This window comes from Loxodonta africana, chromosome 5 (assembly GCF_030014295.1).
Source record: "Loxodonta africana isolate mLoxAfr1 chromosome 5, mLoxAfr1.hap2, whole genome shotgun sequence".
In the NCBI taxonomy this organism is placed as follows: domain Eukaryota; kingdom Metazoa; phylum Chordata; class Mammalia; order Proboscidea; family Elephantidae; genus Loxodonta; species Loxodonta africana.
The window spans coordinates 80,479,183-80,485,845 of record NC_087346.1 but is presented as its reverse complement, the minus strand read 5'-3'; the positions used below and the strand labels follow the sequence as shown (position 1 = coordinate 80,485,845).

Genomic DNA, 6,663 nt, shown 5'->3' with positions numbered 1-6,663 from the left:
GGAGCAGATCTTCAGTACTTTCTCCCACAAAGCCACTGAGTGCATATGAACCACCAACCTTTTGGTTAGCAGCCAAGCATTTAATTGTTGTGCCACCAGGGCTCTTATTATTGTATCTATTTTTGCCTATTTTAGAACTTTATGTAATTTCATATGAATAAAACAGTGTCAAGGAGCCCTGGTGGCACAGTGGTTAAAGCATTCAGCTGCTAATCAAAAGTTAGCAGTTCGAACCTACCATCTGCTTTATGGGAGAAAGATATGGCAGTCTGCTTTCATAAAGATTACATCTTTGGAAACCCATGGGGGAAGCTCTACTCTGGATGGCAGTGAGTTTTTGATTTTATTTAAAAGAGTGTCTGGCTCTGCACAATTCAGCACAATGTTTTTCAGATTTACCCAAGTTGTTTCATGTATCAGTAATTTGTTCCTTTGCTATTGCTGAGTGTATTCGGTTTATATAGACACATAAGAATATGTCTATCCATTCATACATTGAAGAATATTTGACTCTTCTCAGATTTTCCAGAGGCTCCCAAGTTCAACAAGCTTCCACTCCTAAGCGTTTACACTTCTCTTGAAAAAAGCTCTAAATTGTTTTCTTTTATTCAGACTTAAGAGCAAGGAGAAATCTCTTTTTCCTCAGTAGCGTTGCACTTAGCTCTTATGTCAAAAAAAAAAAAAAAAAAAAAAAAGTTTGTGCCCTTATATCCTCAGTTTTCCACAACATGGGATTCTACAGCGTTGTGGTTGACTTACTCACTTTTACAGCTTTTTGTGTTCAGCCTATGCCTAAAAAAAGTCTGAGTTTTCTGCCCACCATACACTCAGTTGCCTCTTAGCCCAAACCACTCATATCTTTTTTACTTCAAGCTTATGGTGCCCAATCATTTTCTCTCTGGATGACCCCTAGGGAAAGGATTGATTCTTCACCCTCGGTGCCCCCAAGGGTTTCATTTGAATACCAATTGTCAACCTCAAATGGTCTACTTCATAGTCTTCTCAGAGCTCTGCTGATTGTTATGCAGATAGATACTCTAATCCTGGATTTAAATATTTCCTCACCAAAGCCTGGGCTTCTGTGAGGTAATGTGTCTACATATATGTTAATCTGACATATATGTTCTAATCTGACACAGATGGAGTTGTCATGGTGGAATTGCCATCAACTCAATGACAACTTTTGGGGGGGGCCCAAGGTCAGCTGAGGAGCTGTGACTTACTTGTAGGAGGAGCTATCAAAGTTGGGCTCTGGTACCACTTTAAAACAAGAGGCTTATTAAACCAAGGCAGTCTGGAGCTGTGCAGTCAAAAGTTAAAGTCAAACTGGCATTAAGTGGAAGCTAAGGTAAGAGTGGAACAAACAGTGGTGAGAGTTTGAAGGGTGAGATGATTCCCAAAGTGGGAGGTTGAGCCACAAGGGATTAACCACAAGAGGATTGAAGAGATGGGGAAAAGATGAAACGTGACCCAGGATTCAGACCACAATCAATGAGTAAACCTGGTGCTTGGGAAGTAATGAGGATGGTAACTTGAAGAATACCAGTCTTGGGAAGCAAAGGGAACGCCAGAAAGACCAGGGATTTGGAATCTAACAAACCTAGTTTCAAATCCCGGTTTGAACTTCAGAATGCTATTTAACTCTCAAATTCTCATTTTGGAGTAAGACTTTTATACTTACTCAGTGGATTGCTGTGAGAATTAAAAGAGGGAATAGGTGTAAGGCACCTAGCTTACTGTTTCACACATAGTGAGTTCCTGATAAATGTAAGTTCTCTCCCTTGTTTTGCTTCCTACCCTTAACCTCCTTCCCAACCCCCATCCCAATCCTGATTCATCTTTATAAGGTGGGTTTCTGTGCCTATTCTAAATTAATGTGATTTTATAGAGTTCTAATAACTATTTTAAATTCTCTTTAATTAGTTTAAAACTGTATAATGCCTCTATTATGCTTGAAATATCTCATACCACTCTATTCTCATTCCTGAAGAAACATTGCCAAGTGGAATCCCCGGGTTCTGCTCAGCCAGTAATGAGAGACCGAGGTGGGAAAGTGGAAAGGTACCTTTATTTTGTTGGGCAAGGAAAGGAAACAGCTGGACTGCTGCTGCCAAGACTGCTCAGTGAGGGTAAGAGGGAAGGTTACTTTTAAGGGGTTTACGAGTATGAAGTTCATACAAGTTACATCAGCAACTTTCTTAATCATACTGTGCAGGTGCATTGGGATTTACGTATAGCTTCATGCATCAAGTGTTCAGAAAATGGAGGTTAAACTCCACCCAAAGGTGAGGAAGTTACTATGTATGAGGTCTAAAAGGTTATCCTGAATGTCAGCATGGTGCCTAAACTGCTTTCCATCAACTTCCTGTAGTTTTGGGCAGGAGTTCAGGACAGGGGAACCAGGATTTTAATGTAAAGCTATGGCACGTGCCAAGCAAGCTGCTTGAGGCAGTGGAATTTTCCACATCTTGGGGACCTCTGTCTTAAGACTGATAAAATACTAATAAAATACTCTATTTTCATTCATTTGAAATGAAATGCTCTGAAAAGTCTTGAAGAGAAAAGCAATAAAGAAACTATCTTGACCTTTAGTGAATAAAATGTATCCATTTATTAGAAGCAAAAACAGTGACCACTCAAAACTCAGCATTGAATTTTGAGCAAAAGGAGTAAAAATCCATGTAAGTTAGCTAACCAAATTAACAGAAGACCATAAAATAAACCCCAAAATTCTAATGCCAGGTTTTAAAGATGTAAGAAAAACTGCATTATAAGAAATTCCAAGGACCCAGACCAATACTTTGCTTTTACTGGAACTTTGTGACTAAAATACTGCTTAAAATAACCAGGACGTAATATGAGAAATTTTTTTTTATATATAGTAATTTCAGATGTAGTAGGTTTTTTTTTGTTTGTTTGTTTGTTTTGTTTTTTAATAACAGGATCTGACCTACAGTTAAGGAAATTATAAGGTACAGGTTAAAAATTATCCAACTTTTTAAACCAAATATATATTTCTTCAAATGAAATTTTATGTGGAATGATATATACACAACAGAAAAGAGTAAAATTGCATTTTGAAGTTGAAGTGGGAGCCTAGAATTCTTCCACTTCAGGAGCTTGTCTTCCCTCTCCCATCTCTGACCTGATCCCTACCAAGACTCTGAGACTCCACACCCTCACACAGCTACTAGGACTTCAGGATTCAAAGATAAAAACCATGCACTAAAGCATCATTGATAGTTTCCCCCTAATAATTGCAGCTATAACCAATTAGTGTGTCATTAAATAACTGGAAAAAAAAAAAAAAAAGACAACAACAATTGCCCTGGAGTTAATTCCAACTCATGGTAACCCTATGTGTGTCAGGCCAGAACTGTGCTTCATAGGGTTTTCTTTTTTGCCAGGAGATGATGAGCTTTATTTTGTCTTGTCTGGACAGAGGTTTGATTTGCTCTCCAATATTCCAGGGTGGAGAGAGACTAGGAGAAATTTATTTTATTTAGTGTAATCTTCACCCTCATTTTCATCTTTACTATTAACTGAGACAGCAGTATGCTTGCTTGCAGAACTGAACTTGGAGGCTGGATTTTCTTCAGGTTTCTTTGGCTCAGGTGCAGATATGTAGTCTATCCTTTTTGCCATCTTTTCTATCAGATTCCTCCAGTTGTCTTTGTACTCTTCATCTCCTGGACCACGGCTGAAGTTCCCACTTTGGCCTTTTGGGACACTCACCCTATCTACTTTATTTGCACCTTTCCTTGTTGGTCCTTCTTCAGTTGGTTGAGCTAGAGCTACTTTCCCCCAGCACCTGTAGGGGATTACTTCTCTGTGTCTGAGCTCTGAGATCCAACAGGAGGATTAAAACTTCACTTCACCCAAGCATTCTCCTTTGGTAGAGGGGCTGGCATTACCTTTAGAGGCTGATCAAGTTAGGGAGACTTAGAAATTAGAGAGTGACAATCTTCCTCCTTACTGAGTGTTTTATTTTCCAGAGACTTTTCACTCTCTCTTTTTTGGACATTCTAGCCTGATTTACTTCTGCCAGACGTTGCTGAGGTCCCAGTGTTTGATGACTCATTTCCTGTCCTCCACCATTCTAATTCCTGAGTTTCTACATTTCACCAGCTTAGGAGCCTCTCCTCTGAGGCTGTCATTCTAGTTTTGGCTCATCCAGCTGACGTAATTTCTTCTGTACCTTCTGTAGTCACTCTTCTACTTCTCTTTCTCTAGCAGCTGTGTCAACAGGCTTTGCCCCTCCAAAGATAGAAGCTGCTTGGCTGGGCTGGGAGGTGCTAACAGAGGAATCATCTTCCTTAGGAGTACTCTCAAGCTTTAGATCCAGTTTGAGTCTTTGAGGGAAACCTCTATCATCACACCTATAATCTTCCCGAGAGTAATCATCTCTGGAGCTTCATGATCGATGGTCTCATCTGTCATATCGGTCTTCATAGTGGTCCCCACATCTTGTGAAGTAATCACCTCTTCAGTATCCACTACCAAATGCTCTTCTGCCACTGCCTATCCTGGAGTCAGAGCCTCTATCATAGCCTCTGCTGCCTCAGTCATCATACCGATACCAGTCCCCATATCTATCCATATCCCAGCATCGGCCATTGTGATGCCCATCACCACACCCACCAAAATACTGGTCTGAAACATAAGGGTCGTGATACTTGTCTCCAAAGGTATCAGTGCCTCTTCTAGGTGGGTAATCATCAAAGCTGTCTGTGACAGAACAAGCTCTGCAGTGTGTATCTGTTTGGTCAGAATCCTGATTTCTATCTTGGCAAAAAGAATGATTGTTCCTATCTTTACCTGTGCTCAATTAGCAACAGCCACTTGAATTCTCCCTTTACGTAGACACTCCACATCGAGGCTTATTGCACTGAGCCGGGAATTAAGGTCCTCAAGCTCAGCATAATCAAAACCTTTTAATCTCTCCGGATTGCTGGGTTCATGTGGTGAGTACACTGCACTGATATTTAATCCTCTACAGAATTCCTTAGTGGTGTCTTCTGTCACATCATAGGGCAGATTCCCTAGAAAAGCAGTGTAGGGTAGCAATTTGGGAAGATGGCTCCTGTCGATATTGGGTTCCTGAGCAACCCATGGAGCAGACGGCAGGATAGTACGTGATCAATTGGAGGCACCCTATACACATCATCATCATTACTGTGCCAAGAGGTTGAAACATCTCCTTCCAGATAGTCTGTTTCACCAGCCCAGCTGACTGGTATGGGAACATAGATGCTGCCCCCACTAGTCCCCCATCCTCAGCCAGGAAGTCTGAGGGACATAGACCCACCCAAATTAACACAAACTGAAGTTGACTTCTTACTTTTCTTTTTTGCTGACGCTGCCATGTTGGGAGAGGGAGAGAGAATGCAAAGCTGCTCCATAGGGTTTTCAATGGCTGATTTTTCAGAAGTAGATTGTCCCAAAAGGCCAAAGCAGGAACTCCAGCCTTTCTTCCTAGGCACCTCTGAGTGGACTCAAACCTTCAGCCTCTCGGTTAGCAGCCAAGTGTGTTTTAACCATTTCACCATGCAGGGGCTTCTATGTCATTAAATAGATTTTAATAAATCTCACCTAATGTTTCATAGTTCACATGAAATAAAGTAGAAGAGATCATAGTGCATCTCAACAAGGTAAAGTACTTCTCTTGAAACATTTATTTCAGATATATATGATTAGATATGCATGGTTATGCTGCATCATAATGTAAAATGATTTTAGAGATCCCATCCTACTTCATAAAGTTGAGAAAGACTTATGAAAACTAGAATATTTTGGTAAAATATTTTAAAATGACAAACTTTCAACTCTATTAAGAGGTAATGGAATTCTATTCAGAAAAAATACAGGTTTCTTTTGAACACATGTATAGCCCAATCAGTGAAGTTCAAAGCAAGAATTTTGTTAATGATAAAAAGAAATAGCTGGGTCTTTTTAGCAGTTTTTACTTATTTATTTATATTTTTCCTGTCTTGTCAAAAAAAGTTCTACTTTCAAATTTAAGATTGTTAAACAACCAGAAGAACTAGATGGTGCCCACTTACCACCACTACCTACATTTCTAAACAGGGCCACAATAGATGGACCTCAATAGAATGAGAGGAAAATGCAGACTAGAACCTCACATTCTTAAAAAAGCAAAACAAATTAAAAAAATGAAAAGAAAACCAGACTCACTGGACTGGTTGAGACTAGATGACTTCCTGAGATTATTGCATTGAGATACTTTTCAGATCTTGAACCAAAACTAACCCTTGAGGTTGCCTTATACAGGTCACCTAGTGGCACGGAGCATAAAATTTAGGTCCTTAAACTCAGCATAATGAAACCTGTTTAATCTTTCTAGATTGCTGGATTCATGTGGTAAGCAGACTGCACTGATATTTAATGTTCTACAGAATTTCTTAATGGAGACTTCTGTGACACCATAGGGCAGATTCCCTAGGAAAGCAGCATAAGGTGGCATTTAGGAAGATGGCTCCCATCAATATTAAGTTCTGGAGCAGTCCGTGGAGCAAAGAGCAGGATAGAACAATCAATTGGATGTGCCCTATACACATTATCATCATTACGCGCCAAGTGGTTGAAACATCTCTTTCCAGATAAATAACAAATTGGCTCAAAAATAATATCACCTGTCAGCAC

The 6,663-nt window shown here is 39.9% G+C and overlaps 1 pseudogene; it reads right to left on the bottom strand.

Moving 5' to 3' along the window:
- Window positions 1-3,323: 3,323 nt before the first annotated feature.
- On the bottom strand, window positions 3,324-5,499 carry LOC111751728 (eukaryotic translation initiation factor 4B-like; annotated as a pseudogene).
- Window positions 5,500-6,663: the final 1,164 nt, after the last annotated feature.